Source organism: Pleurodeles waltl, chromosome 2_2 (genome assembly GCF_031143425.1).
Source record: "Pleurodeles waltl isolate 20211129_DDA chromosome 2_2, aPleWal1.hap1.20221129, whole genome shotgun sequence".
Taxonomy (NCBI): domain Eukaryota; kingdom Metazoa; phylum Chordata; class Amphibia; order Caudata; family Salamandridae; genus Pleurodeles; species Pleurodeles waltl.
The window spans coordinates 857,775,407-857,802,676 of record NC_090439.1 but is presented as its reverse complement, the minus strand read 5'-3'; positions in this window follow the sequence as shown (position 1 = coordinate 857,802,676).

Here is a 27,270-nt window from a genome sequence, read left to right as displayed (position 1 = left end):
GAGGGCCACACCACAGACTCTGAATGCACCAGTGGGACGGAGGGCGAGGGGAGCTTCACGTCGGCCACCGGATCACCAAACAGCGACACGGACTCGTCCGCCGATGGGAGCTCCCCTGTGGTGGCAGCACCACCTGAGCGCCCCACTTCTACAGGTACAGCCGCCACCCCCCCTACCAGCACCGCCCTCCCAGCAGCCCCTCAGCGTTCGCCCCGTGCCCGCTCACCCAGGAGGGTGGGCATCACCTTCACCCCAGGCACCTCAGGCCCTGCCCCAGTCACCCCTGCTGCCCTCAGTGAGGAGGCCATTGACCTCCTCAGGTCACTCACTGTTGGGCAGTCTACCATTGTGAATGCCATCCATGGTGTAGAAAGGGAGTTGCAACACGGTAATGCATTCCTGGAGGGCATTCATTCTGGTCAGGCTGTCCTTCAGCGAACCCTGCAATCTCTGGCCTCAGCACTGATGGCAGCCATTGTCCCTGTGTCTAGCCTCACCCCTCCAACTTCCTCCACCCACACCCAATCTCCTGTACCCCAGCCCATCCCAAGCACACCTACAGACCAGCATGCACACAAGTCAACACACACAAGTAGCTCAAGCAAATATAGGCCCACACAAACCACAGGCACTCACGCAAGCCTCACCCACATACAGACACAGCAACATCCACTGTCTCCACTGTGTCCCCCTCCTCCTCTTCTCCCTCCTTCCTCCCAGTCTCGTCTACACACACACCTGCATGCACCACATCCACAGGCACTAGGACTCGCACCAAGACACCCAGCACCACAAGCCGCTCACCTGCACTCACCACCTCCACTGCCATTTACACGTCCCCTGTGTCCTCTCCCAATGTGTCTGTGACACCCCCTCCCAAAGTACACAAACGCGGCAATCACTCACCCAACATCCATCCACCTCACGACAGCCTCCAGTACCTGCACCTGCACCCAAAACACCTAAAGTGACACCTCCTACAACCACCTCCTCTTCCTCCACTCCCAGACCCCCTCCAGCTACCCATCCCAGTGTTCGTCAGAAATTGTCCCTCTGTCAAATTGACCTTGTTGCCATCACCCCCACCCCCTCCAATTCATCAGTCCCGTCGTAGCGCCTCAGCCAAAAAGCCTCCAGTACCAGTTGTGCGTGTTCCAGGTTTTTGGAGTGCAACGGCCACCAGGGCAGGCAGTAGGACCCGGAGCCAAGGCACTGGCAGCCCACCCCCTGTAAAGGCTCTGAAAATGGAGAGTGGACGACGGGACCGTCTTAAGACTCCTGGTGGGACAACAAGTGACATGGGATCGAAGGCGATTGGTGAGTCAGCTGTAACTCCAACAAAGGTGGGGAAGGTCCAGAGGAAGTCTGCCCAGCCTGTTGTGAGTGTCACGGCGGAGAAGTGCGCCATCATATCCGGCGGTCCAGACACGACCGCCAGCACTGTCGTCACTGGTCCAGAGACCACCGCCAGAGTCACAGCCCAGGAGGGCCCAAGTATTGTCACTGGTCCAGAGACCACCGCCGGAGTCAGTGCCCAGGAGGGCCCAAGTATCGTCACTGGTCCAGAGACCACCACCAGAGTCACAGCCCAGGAGGGCCCAAGTATCGTCACTGGTCCAGAGACCACCGCCGGAGTCACAGCCCAGGAGGGCCCAAGTATCGTCACTGGTCCAGAGACCACCGCCGGAGTCACAGCCCAGGAGGGCCCAAGTATCGCCACTGGTCCAGAGACCACCGCCGGAGTCACAGCCCAGGAGGGCACAAGTATCGTCACTGGTCCAGAGACCACCGCCGGAGTCACGGCCCAGGAGGGCACAAGTATCGTCACTGGTCCAGAGACCACCGCCGGAGTCACAGCCCAGGAGGGCACAAGTATGGTCACTGGTCCAGAGACCGCCGCCAGAGTCACAGCCCAGGAGGGCCCAAGTATCGTCACTGATCCAGAGACCACCGCCAGAGTCACAGCCCAGGAGGGCACAAGTATCGTCACTGGTCCGGAGACCACCGCCAGAGTCACAGCCCAGGAGGGCCCAAGTTTCCTCACTGGTCAGGAGACCACCTCCGGAGTCATTGCCCAGGAGGGCACAAGTCTCGTCACTGGTCAGGAGACCACCGCCGGAGTCATTGCCCAGGAGGGCACAAGTATCGTCACTGGTCAGGAGACCACCGCCGGAGTCACAGCCTATGAGGGGCCAGGATGCCACAGCCCCGCTGGGCAATGATGGAACGTCATGCCACACACCAATGCCCATTGTAGAGATCGTCATGCCACACACCAATGCCCAGTGTAGAGATCGTCATGCCACACACCAATGCCCAGTGTAGAGATCTTCATGCCACACACCAATGTCTGTATCAGAACCGCCATGTCAAAGCACCGCTGAACAGGGCAAAGACCGCCATGGCAAAGCACCGGTGAACAGGGCAAAGACCGCCATGGCAAAGCACCGCTGAACAGTCCTGAAACGCCATGTCAAAGCACAGCTGAACAGGGCAAAGACCGCCATGGCAAAGCACCGCTGAACAGGGCAAAGACCGCCATGGCAAAGCACTGCTGAACAGTCCTGAAACGCCATGTCAAAGCACCGCTGAATAGGGCAAAGACCGCCATGGCAAAGCACCACTGAACAGGGCAAAGACCGCCATGGCAAATCACCGCTGAACAGTCCTGAACTGCCATGTCAAAGCACCGCTGAACAGGGCAAAGACCGCCATGGCAAAGCACCGCTGAACAGGGCAAAGACCGCCATGGCAAAGCACCGCTGAACAGTCCTGAAACGCCATGTCAAAGCACCGCTGAACAGGGCAAAGACCGCCATGGCAAAGCACCGCTGAACAGGGCAAAGACCGCCATGGCAAAGCACCGCTGAACAGTCCTGAAACGCCATGTCAAAGCACCGCTGAACAGGGCAAAGACCGCCATGTCAAAGCACTGCTGAACAGGGCAAAGACCGCCATGGCAAAGCACCGCTGAACAGGGCAAAGACCGCCATGGCAAAGCACCGCTGAACAGTCCTGAAACGCCATGTCAAAGCACCGCTGAACAGGGCAAACACCGCCATGGCAAAGCACCGCTGAACAGGCCAAAGACTGCCATGGCAAAGCACCGCTGAACAGTCCTGAAACGCCATGTCAAAGCACTGCTGAACAGGGCAAAGACCGCCATGTCAAAGCACCGCTGAACAGGGCAAAGACCGCCATGGCAAAGCACCGCTGAACAGGGCAAAGACCGCCATGGCAAAGCACCGCTGAACAGTCCTGAAACGCCATGTCAAAGCCCCGCTGAACAGTCCTGAAACGCCATGTCAAAGCACCGCTGAACAGGGTAAAGACCGCCATGGCAAAGCACCGCTGAACAGGGCAAAGACCACCATGGCAAAGCACCGCTGAACAGTCCTGAAACGCCATGTCAAAGCACCGCTGAACAGGGCAAAGACCGCCATGTCAAAGCACCGCTGAACAGGGCAAAGACCGCCATGGCAAAGCACCGCTGAACAGGGCAAAGACCGCCATGGCAAAGCACCGCTGAACAGTCCTGAAACGCCATGTCAAAGCACTGCTGAACAGGGCAAAGACCGCCATGGCAAAGCACCGCTGAACAGGGCAAAGACCGCCATGGCAAAGCACCGCTGAACAGTCCTGAAGCGCCATGTCAAAGCACCGCTGAACAGGGCAAAGACCGCCATGGCAAAGCACCGCTGAACATGGCAAAGACCGCCATGGCAAAGCACCGCTGAACAGTCCTGAAACGCCATGTCAAAGCACCGCTGAACAGGGCAAAGACCGCCATGTCGAAGCACCGCTGAACAGGGCAAAGACCGCCATGGCAGAGCACCGCTGAACAGGGCAAAGACCGCCATGGCAAAGCACCGCTGAACAGTCCCGAAACGCCATGTCAAAGCACCGCTGAACAGGGCAAAGACCGCCATGGCAAAGCACCGCTGAGCAGGGCAAAGACCGCCATGGCAAAGCACCGCTGAACAGGGCAAAGACCGCCATGGCAAAGCACCGCTGAACAGGGCAAAGACCGCCATGGCAAAGCACCGCTGAACAGGGCATGCACCATGTAGGAATGAATGGACCGCCACATCAGGCATCCTTATCCCATGTGCAGCTGGGACAGTGACAGGACAGGTACTTTCACGTGGAGACTCATCCAGTCTGGGCTTCAGTCCCCCTCCACAACCAGTGGAGACCTGCATCTACTTGAGAGACTGTGGCTTTGCATTCCCCAGGATGGCACAGTGGGCAAACCTCCCACTGTAGTGACTTGAGAGACTGTGGCTTTGCACTCCCCAGGATGGCACAGTGGGAAAACCACCCACTGTAGTGACTTGAGAGACTGTGGCTTTGCACTCCCCAGGATACATCAATGGGCATAGAGCCCCGTCGTGGATCTGGCTTCGCATTCATCTGGCTGAGGTGCCCCCCCTTCCCTTCCCCCTGAGGTGCCTGTAGTGTTTCTATCTGATGCCCCAGCAGTGTTCTCTCCGATTTTGGTCAGGTATCTATTGTGAGCCTCGCCCATGCTTTTTTGGACTGTTGGTGCACGGACATTGTTGTGTACATATCTGCACTACTTTTCAGATTGTATGTGTAAATAAGAGTGATTTTGAGATATGTATATCTGTATATTTTTGTATGACATGCATATTGGCACATTACAATGTTTGCCCGAATTTCGCATTGTCTTTGCATTTATCCGGGGGGATTGTGGGTTGTTACTGTGATTTTTGTGACTGCATTGGTGTGTTTGTTGTGATATGCGAGGGTGGGGGTGAGGGTGTTTGGTGGGTGTCCCCCTAACTTTTGCCTCTCCCCTCCCCGTGTCGTAGGTGCAGTACTCACCGGTATCTTCTGCGCCTACGTAGCTGTTGGTCGTAAAGGAGCAGAAAAACAAGGGCAGGTAGGATTTGTAATTCGGGCTCCATGGTGTCCTCCTTCCTCGTGGGATGTGTTCAGGTGAGCGTTTTCCCATAGCAAAAGCTGTTTCCGCCGTGTTTTTATCCGCGGTGCATCCGCCCCGGAAAAGGTGGCGGATTGGCGGGTTGTAATAGTGTGGGCGGTACATTGTCTCCCGCCTGTCTGTTGGCGGTAACCGCCGCGCTGCTTGTCTGTACGGCCGTGGCGGACGGTGTGTTAAAGTGGCTGTCTTTGTTGGCGGTTTCCGCCAGGGTCATGATTCCCTTTTTTTGTCCGCCGGCCTGTTTGCGGTATTACCGCACCTTTAACACCGTCCGGCAGGGTTGTAATGACCCCCTATATTCTTTCTCCCATTACCAGCGTAACATCTCATACCTGCCTTTGGTTGACCTGCATGGCGCGAGTGCTACGGAGAAATGTGTTAAAGAGATATGCGTTGTTTTTCCGTGTTTATAAGCCCGTCCCCTGGGACTGTAAACATAGAAAGCGGACTTACATTAATGCCGTGCTCACATCGCATTCGTTTGGAAACACTGTGTGCTTAAAAGTTTACCATCTAAATAAATCAGAACTATTGCATAAATCCGCGAGTATAACGGGATAAACCCAATCAAGGTATGCTTAAATATTGAACCTAATTTTTAATCAGCCTATAGCCACAACCATAGAAGACAGACTATTCCTTGTGTCAAAATCAACCAAACATGATAAAGGTTACAAGTAATATGAGTAACCTATTAGCTAGATAACAAAAATATTCTCTGGTTTATCCTAAAGCCCATGTACCAGATAACAGGTTAAGACATGGCTATCGGGTAAAGAGGCGTATTCACTCCACAACCAGCGAGAAAATGTTTTAAGAGGAGCCTGACATAATAAGCCTTCAAGATCTGGCAAAGCATAATAATGGCGCCCGTTACATTTTAACAGTTATAGATGTACTGTCTAAATACGCCTTTTCAGAAGCGCTAAATGATAAAAGTGGAACAAGCGCCACCAAGGCCTTCAAAGTAATCTTTAGAAAAGGCCGAACACCTCAAAAACTACAAACAGACGGCGGAAAATAATTTTTAAGCAAAACATTTCAGAAATTATTAAAACAGTTTAGGGTTCAGCATTTCGTAACCCACACAGAGGTAAAAGCAGTGTTATAGAGTGCTTTAACAGAACCTTGAAATCAAAGATATGGAGATACTTCACGGCCTACAACACCTACCGATATATATCGGTCCTACAGGATTTTTTAGCTGTTTATAATGCCAGCTCTCATCGAACTATCAAAATGGCCCAGGTACAAGTAACGGCTGGTAATTCTCTAGAGGTGTGGAGGACGGTATACGGCAGTTACTTCGACGCCAGAATAAAGAAGCCTGTTTTAAAAAAAGGGGACCATGTCAGGGTTTCAAAATTGAAAGAGGTCTTTACGAAGGTTAGCAACAGACTTTCAGCGATGAGATATTTATAGGTGAGAGTGTGGAGCTTAAAGAAGGTGGGTACATTTATAGGTTAAAGGACTTCTCTAATGAAGCGGTGACTGATGTTTTTTACAGTGAAGAGTTGCAAAAGGTCCCAGACCTGTAGAGTTTACAGGGTTGAACTCTCGATTCTAGAGTGGAAAGGGAGGGGGGCAAAAAGACAGGCCTTTGTTACATGGCAGGGATGGCCTGAGAAATGTAACAGTTGGGTGGTGGCCAACTCCCTGCACGACGTGTGAAGACCGATAGCTCTAAAAAAGAAGAAAACAATATGGAGACATCATCCTTTTATATTACATTACCCTCGAATGCATCAATGGGTATGTTCCCTGATAATAAAATATCAAATTATGCGGTCAAATTTTCTAAACCTGTGGATCTGAAAGGGGATTGGGAAGTCGCCTTAATAGAAATTCAATACCCCCGGACATGGAATACGTTTAAGAGGTCTGAAGTTAAATTCAGTATAAAGAAGTCTCAAACTGAACCTTTATGCATCGTAGCTTTTCCCCCCGGATATTACCCTACTGTTAATGCGGTTGTGGATGCCATTAACAAGGCATTAATAGGCATTGAAGGGTATTCGGACATTCAATTGGGGCTAGACAGTGTTAGAAGGAAGGTTTTTATTAACGCACCCAGCCAGGATGCACAGTTTATCACTATGGGGAAGTTGAACAGGGTTTTAGAAACTGTACAACATATAAAAAACAAGCAGGAGGTAGATCTGACGTGTCCCAATATTGATGGGGGTTCTACACACTTTGGTGGTCATTACAACCCTGGCGGTCGGTGTTAAAGCGGCGGTAAGACCGCCAACAGGCAGGCGGAAAAAAAATTTGAATACGACCATGGCGGAAACCGACAACAAAGACAGCAACTTTAACACTCCAACCGCCACGGTGGTACAAACAAACAACACGGCGGTCACCGCCAACAGACAGGCGGGAGACAATGTACCGCCCACAGTATCACAACCTACCAATCCAACACCTTTCAGGGGCGGATTAACCGCAAACAAAGACACGGTGGAAACAGGACTCCGAAGGGAAAACGCTCACCTCTGCACACCCCACGAGGAACCAGGACGCCATGGGACCAGAGCTCCACATTTTACCAGCCTTCATCTTCTTGCTCCTCTACCAGGAGCACGAACGCCGGCGGCGAAGACCACGGTGAGTACTGCACCTACTACACAGGGGAGGGGGGAGGGGGGAGGGAAAAAACAGTGACACACACACGCAACACGCAACACCCCCACCCCCACCCTCACCCACTACAACACACACTCCAATACAGCATGATACATTACAGTTACACCCCCCCAACTCCACCCGGAAGAATGCAAAGAAAAAAGGAAATGAGTTGAACGATTGTAATATATTAAAATTCAGTAGTCAAATAATATACATACACTATTTACAAATATATACACCAAGAATATTAGTCCAGGGTATTCCACCCTTAAAGTCCGTGGACCACTGGGCCCACACTGCATGGGCGAGGCCCACACAAGATATCCGAACGTGACGGAGAGAACACTGCAAGGGCATCAGATAGAAATAAAACAGGCACCTCAGGGGGAAGGGAAAGCGGGGGTACCTCAGCCGGTTGAGTGCACGACGCCAAATCCACGAGGGGGCCACATGCCCACTGTTCAATCCTGGAGAGTGCAAAGGCACAGTCTCTCAAGTCTCTACAGTGGGTGGTTTGCCCACTGTTCAAACCTGGGGAGGGCAAAGCCACAGTCTCTCAAGTCTCTACAGTGGGTGGTTTCCCACTGTTCAATCCTGGGGAGTGCAAAGCCACAGTCTCTCAAGTGGATAACAGTCTCCACTGATTCTGGAGGGGGCTTTGTGCCCAGAGTGCTTCATCCTGCCAAGGACTGAGGTAGTGGATGTGATACTCCACTGGTTCTGGAGGGGGCTTGGTGCCCAGAGTGCTTCATCCTGCTTGTGGCGGCCTCAGTAGCGTCAGTGCATTTGGCGCTCATGGGCCTGCAGTGCTTGTGGCGGTCCTGTCTTGGGCAGCGGTGCTTGTGGCGGTCCTGTCTTGGGCAGCGGTGCTTGTGGCGGTCCTGTCTTTGGCAGCGGTGCTTCTGGCGGTCCTGTCTTGGGCAGCGGTGCTTGTGGCGGTCCGGTCTTTGGCAGCGGTGCTTGTGGCGGTCCTGTCTTGGGCAGCAATGCTTGTGGCGGTCCTGTCTTGGGCAGCGGTTCAGCTGCTGGTGGTCCTGTCTGGGCCAGCGGGGCTGCTGGCGGTTGCCTCCTGGGCAGCGGGGCTGCTGGCAGTTGCCTCCTGGGCAGCGTGGCTTCTGCTGGCGGTCCTCTCTGGGCCAGCGGGGCTGCTGGCGGTTGCCTCCTGGGCAGCGGGGCTGCTGCTGGCGGGCTTCTCTGGGCCAGCGGGGCTGCTGGCAGTTCTGTCTGGACCAGCGGGGCTGCTGCTGGCGGTCCTCTCTGGGTCGGCGGGGCTGCTGGCAGTTCTGTCTGGACCAGCGGGGCTGAGGCTGGCGGTCCTCTCTGAGCCAGCGGGCTGCTGGCGGTCCTCTCTGGGCCAGCGGGGCTGCTGCTGGCGGTTCTGTCTGAACCAGCGGGGCTGCTGCTGGCGGTTCTCTCTGGACCAGCGGGCTGCTGCTTGCAGTCCTCTCTGGGCCAGCGGGCTGCTGCTTGCAGTCCTCTCTGGGCCAGCGGGCTGCTGGCGGTTCTGTCTGGACCAGCGGGGCAGCTGGCGGTCTTCTCCGCCGTGGTGATCTTCCCAGACTTGCCAGGTTTCTTGTGCCCCGGAGGCTGTCGTGAGGTGGATGGCTGTTGGGTGGGTGTGTGCCTGCATTTGTGTACCTTGGGAGGTGGCGTCACAGACACACTGGGAGAGGTCACAGGAGATGTGTGAATGGTAGTGGGGGTAGTGACTGCACGTGAGCGGGGTGTGGTGGTGTGTGTGCTGGTGATGGACGTAGTGGCTGTAGATGTAGTGCATGCAGGTGTGAGTGTAGACGAGACTGGGAGGGAGGAGGGAGACAAGGAGGAGGGGGACACAGTGAAGGCAGTGGATGTTGGTGTGTCTGCATGTGTGTGATGCTTGCGTGAGTGCCTGTGGGATGTGTGGTGCTTATGTTTGTCTGAGCTTCCCTTGTGTGTTGAGGTGTGTGCATGCTGGTCTGATGGTGTGCTTGGGGAGGCTGAGGTACAGGGGATTGGGTCTGGGTGGAGGAAGTTGGAGGGGGGAGGCTAGAGACAGGGACAATGGCTGCCATCAGTGCTGAGGCCAGAGTCTGAAAAGCTCGCTGAACGGCTGCCTGACCACAATGAATGCCCTCCAGGAATGCATTGGTTTGTTGCAACTGTCTCTCTACACCCTGGATGGCATTCAAAATGGTAGACTGCCCAACAGTGAGGGACCTGAGGAGGTCAATGGCCTCCTCACTGAGGGCAGCAGGGGTGACTGGGGCAGGGGCTGAGGTGCCTGGGGCGAAGACGATGCCCACCCTCCTGGGTGAGCGGGCATGGGGCAAAGGATGAGGGGCTGCTGGGAGGGCGGTGCTTGAGGCGGGGTGGTGGTGGCTGTACCTGTAGATGCGCGGGGCACAGATGGGGCCATCACCACAAGGGAGCTCCCATCAGAGGACGAGTCCGTATCGCTGGTGTCAGCTCCTGTCCCTGCCGTGGAGCTCCCCTCACCCTCCGTCCCACTGGTGAAATCAGAGTCCGTAGTGTCGCCCTCCAGGGCCATGTGAAATGCAGCTCCCTCCTGCTCTGATGCCACTGCTCCTCTGTCTGATGATCGTCAGACTTAGGGTAGGTTCCCTCAGTTTCCTCTTCTGTGTTTACCATTTAATAAATATATAGTTAACCATTTACAGTATGTGTTAAATGCTACTTGATCATGGCCTTGGCATTAGTGTACATGAATTTTGTTCTATAACATTTGTGTCCTATGCTACAAACAAATCCAAATGAGCTGTAAGATTGGCAGCTACCCCAGAGCTACCTTGCAAAGTTTCCACCATTCGTTGCAACCACCAATCACAGTTAATATGGATCCCATTGTGTTTCTGTCGATAAGTATGTTTTCTACGTCACAAACAGTGCTTCCAGACTTGGTATTGGGGGACCAGTTTTAGGTCTGACTGCAGTGTGATATTCAAGGACACACTTATAAGATGAGTTCTCATAAGCACTCTTGTATTCTTGTCTTCATGACTCACATAGATCATTTGTGACACAGTTCAGCATGATTACCTATTTGGATGCAAACTCAGACAGCTTCATTCATGCAGTTTTTGTAGTGTTTGCTTAGATTTGTGTGCACTGTTATATGTGTTAGTATTGCATGGCGACAACATTTTGCTGCCACTATTTGATGACTTAGATATCCCTTGAGGAAGCATTATTTTGTCCAACACAGCATGATGGTGTATGGCTTCTCACTTCATCAGATATTACCCTCAGGAAGTGCATAGTATGATGCAATCATGGCCACTGTGCAGATTTATCTGACTACATAATATCAGGACAGTTGTATTGACAAGCTACGTAATTTGACAGTAGGCACATTTCAGTTATCTACTGCACAGTTGATATGTCACATTACCCAGAGACAGATTTGTTGTGAAAGTGCTATTTATTGAAAAGTGCTGTAGTGCTATATGTACATTGTCCATGATTGTGAGTCCATTATAGTGACATCTTACATTGTGATCCTACACAAGGGGTTAAGGAAATGCTTTTGACATGCTGGGGTGATGTTTCAGACAGTGCAGAGGGACAGGATTTGCCAATGAGTAAGAGAGAGACAATCACTGGGCAGGCTGACAAGATATACAGTGGTTTGCAGAACAGTCATTAAGTAGAGTTGTTGTAAGACTGGCATGTTACAAAACGCAGGACCTTGGTAATAGTTGGCTATGTGGCAGGGACTAGTGCTTCCGGGTACTTTTCCGTGTGAATGTGATCTGTTCCATGTCTTCTTCTTCTGATGTGTGTGTTGCCTCCTCTGTCCTTGTTGGTGGTGGTTGTGAAGGGGCAACACACACCTCAGTGTTAGAAGATGTGGAGTCAGACATCCCGGTCGCTGCTACCTGTGAAGGTCTTAAGGGCAGTACTGCTGCAAGGAGGATCTGCTGATTCTTAAGAATAGCAGCCACATCACGATGGTAGGCAGCCAGGTCGGCCCTGAGGGGTTCAATGTTGCATTCGTGCACGCGTTGACAGGATTACTGTTGTAGGTGTTGGGTCAACTATATTACAGCTGTGCTGATTTCCTTCAGGCTTTTTTGCTGTTCCTGCAAGATAGATGTTAGTGCTTGCATAGTTGCTGCCTGATCTGCAGATGACATCATGCACGAGCACACCCCCTCACGGCTGGCTGTCATAGTTTGCATCCCTACCCGCACCTCATTGGCCAGCTCCCGCTGTACTCCGACTACAGTTCTCTCAATGCTGGTGCCTGTGTCGTCTGAGTCCTCAGCTGTATTGGAGCTGGCAGGTCTTACAATTGGGGTGGTGGGTGGGTCCTCTGGGATGGCTGCTTGTTCTGTGCTCCTCCTTGTGACTGAAGGTGGGGTCTGGAGGGTTCCAAGGACCTCTTGGATGGTCTCCTGAGGAATGTTTGTCAGCTCGTCATCCATGTCATCAGGATATTCTGGGACAGGCATATCCACAGGAGATCCATCTTCCTCTGCAATGAAACGGGGTACAATTAGTGGGTCTGTGTTGTGGCATTAATGATGTGACATGCCTGCCTTGTGATGAAATCACATTGTGATCTTGTTTCGTGTTTATTGCTCCAGTCTTTCAGATGGAAATTCTCCCAGGCCTATGGCCCACCTGCATGTCACATGTATAGTATTAAGTTATTGGACTTCTCTGCATGGTCTCCTCTAGTATTGTTTTAGGCCAAATAGTGAATTGCCACCTTCTTGTCCTACTCAACCCTCCCCCTACTTCCATTCTCATGGTGAGGCCTTTCACTGGCTGTGGGTGTTCTGATGGCACTGGCAGCACACTTAACAATCTGGACCTGCCCCAGTCTCTGATCTTTCACATCCACTTAAATGTAGTTGACATGTAGCATATCCTATGCGTAGCCTTGTTATGGCACGATATGGATGTTGGCATTGGTAATGTGTACAGCTGATGTTGGGAATGTGTGGTACATTGGATTGCCCTGATAATCGTATCAGTGTCCTATTTCCTCCTCTGACTGTGCAGGTGTATTTCAGTGACCACATACATGTGTCCTCCCCCTCAATGCTGTTTTCTGAGCAGTATGACATTTGGGATGTTACATTGTGACCCAGGCACAGGATGGACCCTGACATATGCAGCATGGGTATATCCTTAGTGCTGTGTAGCTCCTATTGTTGTTGACATTGGCTGATGTTTGCGACAACTATGGGCATTGACATTTGACAATACTGGGGCCTTTGTCTTTTTTCAGGGGATTACTGGAGCTGTCATCCTCACCCCTCTAATTTAGGTGTGTATGATCCATGGGAGGTTACTGCCATTGGCTACTTGAGCTGCACACAGAGCGGAGGTGGTAGTGGCAACTGTTGTCGCAGTTACATTCCAGCTGTCAGTATGGCTAGAGGTTGTTAATAGGGTCCTAGTAAATGTAGGGGGTATGGTGGCTGACGTGTGCCAGGATGTCAGTTTGACGTTGTGCCCTTCCCTCCTGGCATGGCTTTCCCTTTGCTCCATCGTTGGCATGGCAGCATGCACCCATGGGACTGTTGTTGGTGTAGTGTTATGGTGTGCCCCAGCTTCTGTCTGTACAGGCCATGCCCCCATGCCATCCTCCTTTTTCCATGCCACTCCATGTATATGATGACTTCCATGCATTTTGTGGTCAGTATCCCCCCCCCAGTTGTAGTTGACATTAGTGCATTTTAATTCCCCATGCGACTTACCCTGCATGTGCGTTGTCTCCTGGTAGTCTGCGCTGTCCTGTCCTTGAATCCCTGTGACGATCTCCTCAGGGATGATGGCTGCGACCATCTCCTCCGTGTGGTCCAGGGTCTCCCGGTGTGCTGGACTCCCACCTCCAGTCTGCAGTGCTGCCTTCCTGTTCCTGGCCATCTTTTCCTTGGTCCTGCGCTTGCAGTCATGCCAGCCTTTCTTGCACTCGATGACTGTTCTGCGTACTTCTGTCACACTGTTGTTCTTGTCGACAATTTGTTGCCATATAGCCTCTCTCCTACAAATTGGCAATTTTGAGGTGACAAACAGTTGGTGCTGGTGTTCCGTCGCCTCTTTAACCAGAATTTCCTGCTCCTCTGCACTGAAGTGACATTTTATTTTCTTCTTAAAAGTGTCCTGGTTCTTGTGTGGGTCCTCCTGGCTGGTTCCTGGTCTGTTGTCATCTTCCTGGGGTCTGTAGAGGCATCTGGGATCCATTTTGGCTCTCCTCTGCTGAAATGGCAGTGTTTGCGGTTTTTTTTACGCTATCCAGCTTTTTCATGGAAGTATCACACAAAATGACAACATGTACGCCTACAGGGCATATATGGAATGTATTCTGAACTACAGCAGTGATGCCTTGGACACACAGCTTTCAGCTGGACTTTTCTAGAAAGATACTTATGTGCAGTTTGAAGACACTGCTCTAGATGAGCTTAATACAGGCTTTGTAAAAAGAGAAAGCTTCTCCAGCGGTAGTAGAGAGTTTGACCTTCTGGGGCGAATACAGTCAGACCTTTTCTTCCAAGATAAACAAATCGTTAATGGCATTGACTTGAAGATCAAACTCAACCGTAACAAAGATGCCTTCCATCTCATTTCTGAGGGTGCTGAACAGTATAAACTGCTCATACAGTCTGCCAGCCTGTATGTAAAGAGAGTGAATGTCTCACCAACAGTGAGATTGGCTCATGCTGAAACTTTACAACTGTGGAATGCTAAATATGCCATTGAAAGAGTCTCTATGAAAGTCTACAGTATACCAGTCGGCACCCATTTAACACAGCAGCAAAAGGTATTTCTGGGGCAGCTACCAAAACTTGTTATTATAGGGTTTGTTGACAACACAGCTTTCAGCGGGCTACACACCTCAAACCCTTTTAATTTCAAGCACTACGGTATCAACTACGCTGCTCTAATCCAAGAGGGAGCTGCCATACCTGCAAAACCATGCACACCCAACTTTGGATCTGCAAATTTCATCAGAGAATATCTCGGTTTAGTATCGATAACTGAGAAACACCTGCGTGATTCAGGGGTCATCGTATAGCGAAGTATATGGCCCAGGCTACACGCTATTTGCCTTTGATCTAACCCCTGACATGGAAGATGGTGACCACTATAGCCTGGTCAAAAATGGAAATATAAAAGCTAAATTCCGCTTTAGCGTCGCTCTGACTGTGAATGTGAACGTGGTGGTATTTGCGGTATTAGATAGTGTTATACAAGTTAATCAAGCGCAACAGATTCTGTTAGATTATCTTTAAATAAATAAATATGGACACTATTCAAATACGAGACTTCTTAAACAGGCATAAATACGCTAAGAAATACTTTTTAGGTGTTTTTCCAAGCGAAGGTCTGCCAATTGAAATAAGTCATGAAAGGCCTCGGTCTTTGGTCTTTAACACCGATCCACATCATAAAGCAGGAACACACTGGGCTGCTATGTTTTTGGACAATGACAGGGTAACGGTATTTGACAGCCTTCCGGGGTTTCCTGAGCACAGCATATATACAAAGCTGATATTCAAGTATTTAAATAGAGTGGCTTCTAGGGTGGAATATAACAAGTTGGTGGTACAAGATTCTCTATCTATTACGTGTGGGGAACATTGTAAATATTTTATCTGTAATATGTCAGAGGGTCTAACTTTTAGAATTTTTTAAAATTTATATTCAAGTGATAAAGTAAACAATGATAGGCTTGTTACCCGCTATATGAAAGAAGGCTTGAAACCTATTCTCAGCACTGTTACAACCGAATACGATTTTTGTCAAAAATTTAAAGTTTTGTAATGCTTTGTTGTGTAATGCTTGTGTTCAAAATAAAATAAAATAAATAAATAATCAAAAGACTATATTCAAGCACTCACACGGACTCTGTGTTTGTTATTCTGTGATAAGAAAAAAAGCCAGCAAAGTGTTGATAAGTTATCAGTGTTTATTACAAGCATTAATATTCAAAGAATCACACACACATAAAAGGTACTATAGAGATAATAAAACAGCAAATAGTAAAGACTGCAAGGGTAAGCACAGCTCTGCACACCCTTTTTTATATATGCAGAATATACAATCAATCAGTAACAATACACAAGCAACATTTTTAATATGGTAGCCACCCTTTCATTTTAAATAGAGACTTTTTAGCCTCAAGAGGCACATCTTCAGGGTTACTTGCGGGGGTTAACTGTGGAAAGAAAGGCGATGCAGGTAATTTTGAAGGGGTGTGAAAGACCGATGTCCACCGGTGTCCCCAGGGTGTTTCAGAAGCTCAAGCTGGTAACGGTGGCCTGTGCTACCTACAAGCGACGATGGAATGTAGAGTTCAGCTGCTGCACTTAGAAACTGCTCCCACCCTCTAGGGGCTGTCTGTCATGAAAGTGTTTTGGGATGCGTAAAACTTTTGATCAAATCGTACATGTGTGACCCAACAACTGGCTGCCCTTTGTAGATGAACTCGCCACGGTCATTCCACGATGTTAGTTCTTTAGAATCAGCCATTTTACTTAACAGCATATGCGCTGCCCCTCTATACAGCTGACTTATGTTATGGAACAAGCTTTCAACAAAAGCGTCAGAGGGTGCCAGTTGCTGAGCTAGCACTGGGGGTCCTTCAGGTGTTGCAGTGGTTATCGGAGGTTGCTCATCATCGGGTGTATATAAAGTCAGTTTGTTTTTTTCAGCCTGCTTGTAATATTGCAAGAAATTTTGAAGAGCGCAGGAGTAAAGCCCGGCCTTAGCTTCAGGCTTTAAGTCTGTGCAGGTCAAAATATCTTTAATTTCAGCATCCAGGCGGAGTGTTTCAGCTCTCCTTATGTCCCATGCATCACTTGTAGTAGGTGTCAGCTGTTCAAGCTGCTGTTGTGGTACTAGATACATTTTCTGGGCGTAATCCATCAGTTCCTTGATAGGAGGAATTAGAGGTATAGCTATACCCAACAGTGAACCTATAAAACCCCCTGACTGTTTTACCAGTTTCTTCTTAGAAGTAAGAGAAACCCTTTTATTGCTAAACTTCTTGATGAGTTGACGCTTCTTCTTCAGCACCCTGTACTGGCTTGTATATATAGGAACATTACCTTTTATGGTATTTAGAGCAATTTCTGAAATGGCACCAACTACGTCGTCCGAAGCAGCGCATAGTATGGCTTTTCTTTGCGGTGGACTAGCTGTAACCAACATTTTTAGGAGAGCCATGTTACGGCGTAAAGGGACAGACATGTTTAATAACCTATGGCATGAAGTTTTGCTGGTAAATGGGTCCAGTGCGTTTTAGCAATTCTTTTTATAACCTTTGGGTCTCGGTTTAGGGGTGTAGGCGACTGGTAGCTCAGGTGGGAAAATATTAGCCTGTAGTCTGTAGTCTTCTAGAGTACGGGGTTTTAAGTCTATCAGTAAGTAGCCGTGGGGTTTAGTGGTAGCATCATTAAAGTCTTCCGTAAAAAACTGGGTGTTCCCAGGATACATTTGTTTAGCTATAATGGCTATCTGCTGTTTATCCAGGGGATTTGTAAATAAAACTAGGTAGGAGGCATAGAGAGCAATAGAGCGAGTGCTCTCACCCTTGTAAAACAGGTTCTGCACAATGTAACATATACTCAGATTACGATGGTATGAATACTGAGTAAAAGCTCTTTCTATCTCAGGATGGTCCCCTCCTTCCCGCATAAGATCATCAACAATTACCATATTCATGCGGTCCTTGGGTAACAAATCATCGTCGGTAAGACTATTAGGTATTCCTTCTATAAATTTAATGTGCGGAAACTGTATAAAACTCTTGCCAGCAGGAATAAAGCCGTACAATATTGTTAGGAGTTTGAGATAAAATGCCCAGAACATTGTCTAATAGTTTTTTTTTATAAAATAGCTTTTCCCACAATTTGATGGACCCGCTATAACGTAGGAAAACAGATGTTGCAATCTAGTATCCATGCTGGTAGAGGTTTCCAACACTAATGTATCTTTAATATTCATAAGGGATCGTTTTGTAGTCTGACATTAAGACCCTTTTATCGAACACCACTCACAATGTTTTATGTAGCGGTTGGGTTGTGATTTCCCATCTTTTTTTGGTCCTTACTGTAGAAGGCTGGTTTACAACGATTGTTTTGTCACATGAACGATCGGTCTTTGTGGTATACTCATTCACTATATTCTTCAGACTGTCAAAATATATTTTTCAGGTATTCTTAACATTTTATGTAATGCCTTTGACTTTCATACCGACTTTATTGTTAGAAGTCTTGTAACAGTAGGTCTTAGGGCCTGTTGAAGCAAATTCTAGTATATAGTCACCCATTTCTAGTTCGCTAGTTAAATCCCCTAAATAATCTCCTGGAGGCGTTTCTTCGTCCCCTACTTTGCTTACAAAAATAACAGAGTCTGTGTCGTGATACAAACACCTCTCCTGTAGTTTATCTAGCAACCTGTAAAGCTCTAAACGAGCGTGTGCGGTTGTAAAACAGGCTATAAAGATGTTTATATTGTTACACGTTGTGGGGTACTCTTTAGCATGTTTCCAACAGAGCATGACTGTATCGTCATTAATTAACTTGCAGCTGGATACATCATAACAGGGTGCAAAAAGGTAATTAAACAAATCATCAGGACCTGTGACGATGGTTGTGTTTGACAAGTTTGTGCGTTGTGCAAATTTTCCCCATAAGGAGTTGAGACATAACTTGGCCAACTGCCGTTTGGCAGGGTTAACCTCTATAAAATCGGATCTCAGGTTTATACCCTCATGAGCATAGTATTCATCGATGTACTGCTGCTTGGAGGGAGCATAAGTGCACCATTCTGGAAACCTCGATGTCTCCTGTTTTTCTCTGAGAAATAAATTAATATACTCAGAAAAAAGGAGTGATGTAGTCCTTTCAAAGTGCCAAATTTCAAATATTTTACCAAGCCGGTATCCTTTCTTTAGGGCCTCCTGAACCTCTATACTGCACCATGTACCCCGCAGCATCCTTTGTGTTTCGTTATGTAGGCATAAGGCGGTCTCTTTACTTTCAGCGCAGGTTCGACAGAGAGGAAACATGAGCTTACTATGGACTCTGTAGGGTAACACTGGGAAGTAAAGTCCTCAGGACAGATAGATTTCACATTTAACTAACCCAAAGTATGTGTCTAAAGATTTAAAGCCCCGGTATATAATAGTTAGGTACCCTTCGGGGTATAACTTCAGTTTATTGACAAACGGATACAAGCTTGTAAAATCATAGTAGTGTATTTTCTCCCCAGGACCTACAGCCCTGTATAGATGTATTGCATTTGTACTGCCCCCAAACAAGGCATTGCGGGGTTCCAGTGGTTCAGGTAGCTGATGACTCCTAAGGAAGGGACCCAGTTCGGCATCTGATGTTAGCATGTCAATCCACTCATGTTCCCAGAGGGTTCTAATAACAAAACCACTGTTTTTAATATATTGAGCTTTTAACGGCGTGCGCCTATGAAGGTGCTCAAACTTGGTACCCAACAGTTTATTAAACTTGTGTGGTTTGTAGCACAGGGGGCACCCGTGGTAAAAACAACCGTTGTATTCAAAGGCTGTTGGCATGCCTTTGATTACTGCGTATCCGTCTAGGTAATAAGGACCCACGCGGTATTCACCACCCTGTAAGGCGTACTGAATGTAAATATTTTCTCTGTTAGAAATGTACATGACCCATTGTATCGAGGGCGTGGAGTGAGGTTTTTGTCTACCGTTATAGAGGTCTGGTGGTATTAAAGCTATGTTTTGAGGCTGTAAAAACTTATGCTTAGAGATAGACATACACATGGAAGCTAGCGTAATGTATTGAAAATGGTCAATGCACTCTTTAGATTCGGTCACCCGGGGTGTGTTGGGGTTGGCCTCTTCCACTTGTTTAGTTATGTCTACAACAGCGTCTCTGAAAAGATTACAAGCCTGGCGCAATATCATAACATCCGCCTGACATTAGGCTTTTAACTCAGTTTGAAAATTAAACGTTTTTTCACGGTTTTCAGCATACCAGCGGCCATTGTAAAAGTTATTTTTCTCATCAGGCATTATATACTCCACGCCATAGCTGTGCGGCGGTGGCATGGGGCCCTTATAATTCTGATTAGCCCAGGTGTTAAAAAATGTGGAAAATAACCTTTACACCCAGGAAACCCAAAAGCTTTTGGTAGCTTACTTAACTTCATGGGTAAAAAATTTAAGGTGTCTACAAAACGGATTTGTAAGGGTAGAGCCGTTACCAAAATCAGCCTGGGTGATAAGTTTCACCAGCATCTTTTTACTAATCATTTTTTGTAAAATAAAATACGAGTCATACCCCTTTGAGTTATGAGCCATCATAGTATACACCTTATATTTGGGTTGCATGAAGGTGGTTAGGAAATCATTCACACATGACCGACCTTCAAACTCCCAATTCTCATCCGAGGTTAGATGATGAGCATAGATATAATTGGGCTTGTGTACAGATGTTTCTTGGGTGCACTCTATATTAAATATGATATAATCTTCTGTCTTAGGTGGCTGCTGTTCTTTGTGCATGTAACACATGTGTTCTGTACCCTCCTGAAAAGACGCCTTACAACGGGGGCATTTCATACCCGGGCATTTGTGATCCTCTGCGACGTAATGCCCACACCAACTGCAGTCAGATTTAAAGATGCACCGAACAACCCTGTCATGTATGCTCAGGCATTTTCGTGAACGACAGAATAGATTACAGGTGCCACAGCAAACCTTTTGCTCTGCAACAACTTTGCATTCAGCCGTCTGACACATTTTACAATACATTTCACAGTCGTGAGTTGTTTAATTGTTGTAAATATGATTGCAGTATGGACACACATACCTAGCTCCTAAAAACCCTAAAACCCTTTTAAGTTCAGGATACCATAAAAATGCTTTTTATGGTGGAGAACATAAACGGTCTTGTTTTTCAGCGGCTCCCCCATTGTGAAGTACCGCCAGGAGCCATTGCTGTACAGAATCTTCACCGTAACGTCAAAATAGTTCTCAAAGAGCCCCAAGTCCCCAAAACCAACCAGGTGATCTGTAGGAATTTTAAGAGCTGTGTGGGCTTCATTAGCTCTAGACAAAATGACAGCATCTATAGTGTCACGGTCCGTCAATAGCCCTGCTATACTAGTGGCCAGGCATGTATTAGATGTTGGGTTGTTAAAATCAAGCAGCCAATGTTGTTTCTTCCCTATGATTTTACTGAACAGAATAGTCTTTAAAGGTCTGGAACCACCCCTAGCACAACCTCTAACAACTAGAGCTATGATTCTAAAGGTACCGTAAGCCATTATCTCGTTCTTATTCTGCAAAAGACTGGAGAGGTTTTCTAAAAAATCTACAGCATCAAAAACATCCCGGGGTGTTCTTCTTGTGAATAAAGGACTATTAAGGCCTTGTCCTTGGAACAGTAGTTGAAAGAAATCATTAGGCCCCGCCTCTTGTAACAAGCGCTCTATAAGTATCTGTATAGCTTGATGGATAGCTAAAACGCCTTGATCTGCTGAGTTTATGCGCCTGAGGTGAACAAATCTAAATTCCTCGTAAAAGTCTGTAGCGTGAAATTTCACTACAGGGCGTTTGTACTTTCTAACACTTTCTAAAAACACAGTCTCTAAGTCTTCAGATAGGGGGCTGGTGCTAGGTGGAGATCTCAGAGGGAAAGCCTCCGGGGGTGCTTGTCTTGGGTCTTGAGCAGCTACTTTTTTAAACCGTCTTGTGGCATAGATTCGGGCTTTCTTTAAGCTACTTACTAAACGGCGGCGAAGCCTAGCGCTCTTTAACCATTTTTGCTTGTTATCAACCCTCGAGTCTTGAGGCAGCCTCCCACATCCTGATAGAATGGGAGCAACTTTACCTGTGAGGTTTGTTCCTGCACTGCCCCGTACTACAGACAACCTGTCAGTACCTCTTGGGCGATGAGGTTGTCCACTTTTCGCAACTTCATATGTAGTGTGTCTACAGACTGGGGGGTTCAGAGGGCCCTCTTTTAAATATCTGGTTTCGGGTTCATCGTGGTCCCGTTTACACCTTATGGTCTGTACCTCCGGTGGTGTTAAACCATTGCTGAGCTGTTCTAACTCCTTTGTGTTCCTAAGCATCCGCAGGAATCGCAGAGCTTTATTAAGTATCCTATGAATAGCTTTTTTATATTTTGACACAGTTGTAGCTTTATTCATATGTATAGAATTCGAAATGTTTTGCAGGGTCTGTAGTCATAATGGTATAAGCCCCAGGTTGGTAACTGTTGATTCACAGGTTGATACAACATAGCTTTTACACCTTTCCAACTCCTGATTTATTTAAGTCAGAACGTCATTTAAAGGCCTGATCTTGTTTTTTGCTTTCCCCTGCTTTAAGATTATAGAGCTCACCTTGGCTCTTACTTGTTTAATAGCCTGCTGCATTTCTTTGAGGTCTATCAGTAAAGCTGTTTTATGAGCTATTTCAGAATTGCTGCTGGTGTTAGGTTGGCCTATTAGTGTAGGGCATATATTGCTGTTGGAGTTCATTAGGATTGCTCCCTGATCACTGTTAGCAGACCGAAAATGGGCGTCTGTGCAGCTATCTGCTAAAGATGGGTTCCCCAGCGAACACACATGTGCATTACCCCTGATTGCTGATGTTAGAGCCGATCTTTGATTTTCAATATTATTGTTAAGAGGTTCCCAATGGGAACAACCAGGTGTGGCTGCAGTGGGGTTAGTTGATAATTCAGAATACAAATTTTCAAGGTCTGGAGAGGACGGTGATAATATTATTACACTTAAGGAGGGTCTACATTGGGTGTAGAGGGTAACACTTGCTGAACAAAATTTAAATGTTGATCAAAATAATCCAGGGCCTCAATGGCATAAGATGCAATTGGACTGGGGGGCGGGACTTTGTGTTCATCATAGTTTACATTAGAAAGACTATCGGCTACCTCTGTTGGTGTTATTTCAGAGCTCTCAGTTAACCCCCAAAATCTCCTAAAGAAGCTGAATACAGTCTGCATATGCCTGCTCGGCCTGATTGCTTTCAACAACCTCCCCACTGAACCCTGGGTCATCATTTGTTAGAGGGTTCCTATATCCTTGATTACCTGCTGGTAGATTACCCCGGTCTTTGTTTGCTACGGACTTCTTGCCACTTTTAGCGTTCACACCTCTAACCCTCTGTTTATTACATGTCACAAGGTGTGTGGAGGGGTCTTAGAAGGGGGTGCTTACAGAGATCCGCCCTGTAGCTAGACCTTTAGGCACCTGTGAAAAAAAGGGGGGTCTCGACATCTGTGTAGCATTTTTTGTTTAGAGATAAATCTAAGAGGCCATTTTGAATATAGGGGGCAGCTACTAGATCCATCTTTAACTTTTTTACATATGAAGGTGTTATTTTAGGTGGTTTACATTGTCCAACAGTCTCTTCAACAGGTTTGCGAAAAATCTGCTCCAGACTTTGGTTCATTTTGCGCCGCCTTGGTGATGTCCTTTAGATGTATTGACAGTCGCCCTCCCTCCCTCGCGCAACGCTTCTTTTTCTACAAAATGTTTAAAAAAAAATATATATATATATATTAAAAACTAGAAAGGCATAAACTAGTAACAATAATCCATAGTTAGGTTTCTTACAAACAGCGGAGGTGTATACTCCACATTTCTATTTTTACACTACATCTCAATACACAGTTGGGAATGCATACTAGACCCCGGTGAGGGTTGGGTAACTGTTACCTTTTTTTTTTGTTAAAAAAAATATATATACTTACTCCCATCTGTTAAAAGCTCACCTAACTGTTGGCTTTGTATAGCCCTTTTCTTGTTGGGGGTCCGCTTTTAAGTGTTGACATTTGTTGTAGAGCTCCTCTCTTGGTGGACGGGCCATTTTTAGGCCAGGCGTCATTTGTCGATCGCATTTTTCAGGAGGCGTCCCTCTTTTAAGCGCAGGTGCTGTCCTTTTCAGGGCTCTCCTTTTAACACCGTTTTTTTTTATAGTTCCCCATTGCACATCGATAGGAACTACCAAGAAAAAAAATGTATATACATATATATATATCATATCTTACAATATAAAAAATGTATATACATATATATACTGTATATATATATACATATATATATATGTGTATATATATATATATATATATATATATATATATATATATGTGTATATATATATATATATATATATATATATATCATATCTTACAATATAACCAGGCTTACTACCCCTCTCTCAACACACACACACACACACACACATACACATACACGTACACACACACACTTACCTGTAATAGGCGTATTATAAGAGTGCTGCTTCCCTACCTCCTCAGTATCCAGTTGATGTTGTATTGAGTCGACGCTAATTACATCTCCGTGTCATAGTCTCTAAAAACCCAAATATACAAGCACCATTAAGAAATGTAAAGAAAATACATGCCTATACTTTTACACATTCATTTTTTTACCATAAGTTTCTAAAACAGAGACTCTTATTCATGTACCTTGTTCAAATGCAACATTTGCTCATCAGACAATGTTAGCTCCCGGAGATCCGGCGTACAAAAAATAAATAAGTAAATAACAAAATCAAATTAAATAATTACCTAAATAAAAATATAAATTTTCCCAAAAAAAGCCATTGCTTTACAGACTAGCATTTGTAGCTACCCTGAGCTTAAGTGATGTGTCCGAAATAAGTGGATTTTGTTTTTCAAAATCATGGGGTGATTGGTTCCCCCAAGGGGTCTCAGATAATTCAGCTACATTTCTCCTCATGAGAAATGTAGCTGCACATTTTTAGGTCATCACTGTTTAAAAAAAAAAAAAAAAAACTGTATTTAAGTGGGGGGGGGGGGGGGGGGGCAGGGTACGGCATTCTCTGGCGCACCGGGCCCCCACAGGTGAGTGTAATTAAGGCCTGGGGGGGTTTGCCGTGTATATTGCTCACTTGACCCCCTGGCCAGTACAATTAAAGGCTGGGAGGCACAGCATGTATATGGCGCTCAGGGGCTTAATAGACCCTTGCACCTGGGGAAGGGTCTGTTAAGGCCCTACCATTATAATTACACTAGGGGCTTAATAAACTTCTGCACTGGGAAAAGTGTACAACAGAAACACTTTTGCGCTGTACACTTTTCCCAGTGCAGGAGTTTATTAAGCCCCTGCCATTATAATTAAAGTCGGGGCTTAATAGATCCGTGCACGAGAAAAGTGTACAGCAAAAACACAGTTGCACTGTACACTTTTCCCGGTGCACGGGTCTATTAAGCCCCTGCCATCCTAATTAAAATTGGGGCCTAATAGATCGTTGCACCGTAAAGGGTGCACAGTTGCTCTGTACACCCTTCCCGGTACAAGGATCTATTAAGCCCCGACTTTAATTACAATGGCTGGGTCTTAATAGTTTCCTGAACCGGGAAAAAGGTGTGAGCGCTAGACATCCAGTGAGGGGCGAAAGCACTGCTTAAGCGCTTCCGCCCCCATCATGGTCATGCTGAGAGGGCCGGAAGCACGGCTTAAGCGCTTCCGCCCCCATCATAGCTGTGCTAGAGGGGCGGAAGCACTGTTTAAGTGCTTCCACCCCCATCATAGCTATCGGGTCACTGGGGTGGGACTTGGAACAGCTTGAAAGCCTGTCTGAGCCTCGCCCGTGACCTGGTTGTCATAATGGGAGCGGAAGCGCTTAAACAGTGCTTTCACCTCCATCATAGCTATCAGGTCGCTGGGGTGGGGCTCAGACAGGCTTTCAAGACGTTCCAAGCCTCGCTCGCCACATTACACTGCACCACTGGGGTGATGGAGCACGCCGCCAGCAGTCCTTCAAGGACTCCCTCCATGGAGGCCGCTGGTGGCCGGAGGGAAAATTTGTGGTGGCGGCTGGCCTGGGGATCAGCCGCCACTGCCCCCAACCACAGAACAGGTATGCATGCGGCAGGGGGCATTAAAAATGGCCCCCGCCACCACCCACCTGCACCACAGCCCCAATGTGGGCATTTAAAAAAAAAAAATTAAAAGGAAAAAAAACTTGTGGTCGGCTGGGACCCCTGGGGGGCCAGCTTCCACAGCCCTCATCACCTCTCCATTAATGGAGACCTCCCCACCAAGGGCCAGCCTTCATAGCCCTCATTATCTACCTATGAATGAGACCATGGGGACCGGACTCCACGCCCATACCGTCCCCATGATATTTGTTAGGATCCTTCATGGGGTGGGGAAGTCTCCCAAAAGGGCATTATATTTTTATTTTTTAAAAACACCAAGGATTTAAACAGCGCAAACTGGTCCCTTGTAATGCAGCAGAGGCCTGATTTTGAGGAGCCCCAGCCGTCTCCGACATATCCTGAAGACCACAAAGACTTACGGTATGTGCATAAAAGCCCTTGTTTTATCTTGTCAATTTTTTTTTTCCCTCTAAATACTGTTAGGCCTCTATGACATAGTACTACAGTAAGCCCTTTATGCATGCTTATTTTACAGTTATTCCTGGTCTAAAGTTTTCAACAGATACCAAAAATGCCTTATAAACTTTTTTTCAAAATCCATAGCTACTTACATTAGGTATAGAGTTTGTTTTATCAGTGTGGTTGCTACCCCTCTGCGCCATGTTAACTCCGTAGTCTTCTGCCAAAGCCTGTTCACCCCTCCAAGATGCAGTTAGGTGCTCCAGACACTTTTCAGAGTGGAGATGCGTGTTTAAGTTACGTTTCTATTTTTATACCTGTTACAATCTGATAGGAGGCCTTGGGGGTTGTCCTGTAAACAGGCGGGAAACTTGTGAAGTTTACGTGTTGCACTTCAGTTTTTTCTCTGCACCCTTCCAAGGTGTAAAAAGAGCGCCTTAAAATGTCATACTTTCACATCTGTTACAATCTGATAAGTAGCCCTTGGGGGAAGCCCTCTAGACAGGCAGGGAAACTTGTGGAGTTTACGTGTTGCACTTCAGTTTTTCCTCTGCACCCTCCCAAGGTGTAAAAAGCGCGCTTAAAAAATGTCATACTTCCACTGACACTCTCATGCACTACCCCCACCTAAAAGCACCAGGAGCATATTCGGCGTCACTCTTTACAAGACGTCCGTGCTTATCAGTGCCTGGCACCTGATCACTGTGTAGAAGCCTCTTCATGTCTTAGCAATCTTTTACATAAATTTTTGTCTGCAGCCTCTTATGGAGCTCTGGCTCATCCCGCCCTTTCTGAGGCTGCGGCAGCAGGCTTTACCAGGTTACAAAACTATGACTGTTTGGTTTGCCGCCTCTTATGTAAAACTTGCTCCATCCAGACCTTTCTGGGCTGTGGCAGCACATTTGACCTTTACAGAACAATGCATGGGCATGTTATCAGACTCCCTGAGTGCATTACAAAAGCTACCATGTTTATCAACCCTGACCCATCACTCCCACATAGAAAGAAACCACAGTTGCATAACAGATCTCTTTTTTATTTTTTTATTTATTTATTTTATAACCATTATCATTCTACAACAGAGACTTTAAAAAAAAATAGGCAGTAAAAATGCTGCACTATCAGACTTACAGTCTAGGGCTGAGGCAGCACACTTTACCCGGTTACAGAGCTATTGTATGGGGATGTTACCAGACCCACTGTGTGACTTAACATCTATTTTTTATTTTATTCATAACTAGTGTCAGGCAGCTTTATATAAAAAACTTTTAAAACCAGGCGGTAAAAATTCCTGTAATGGGCTTC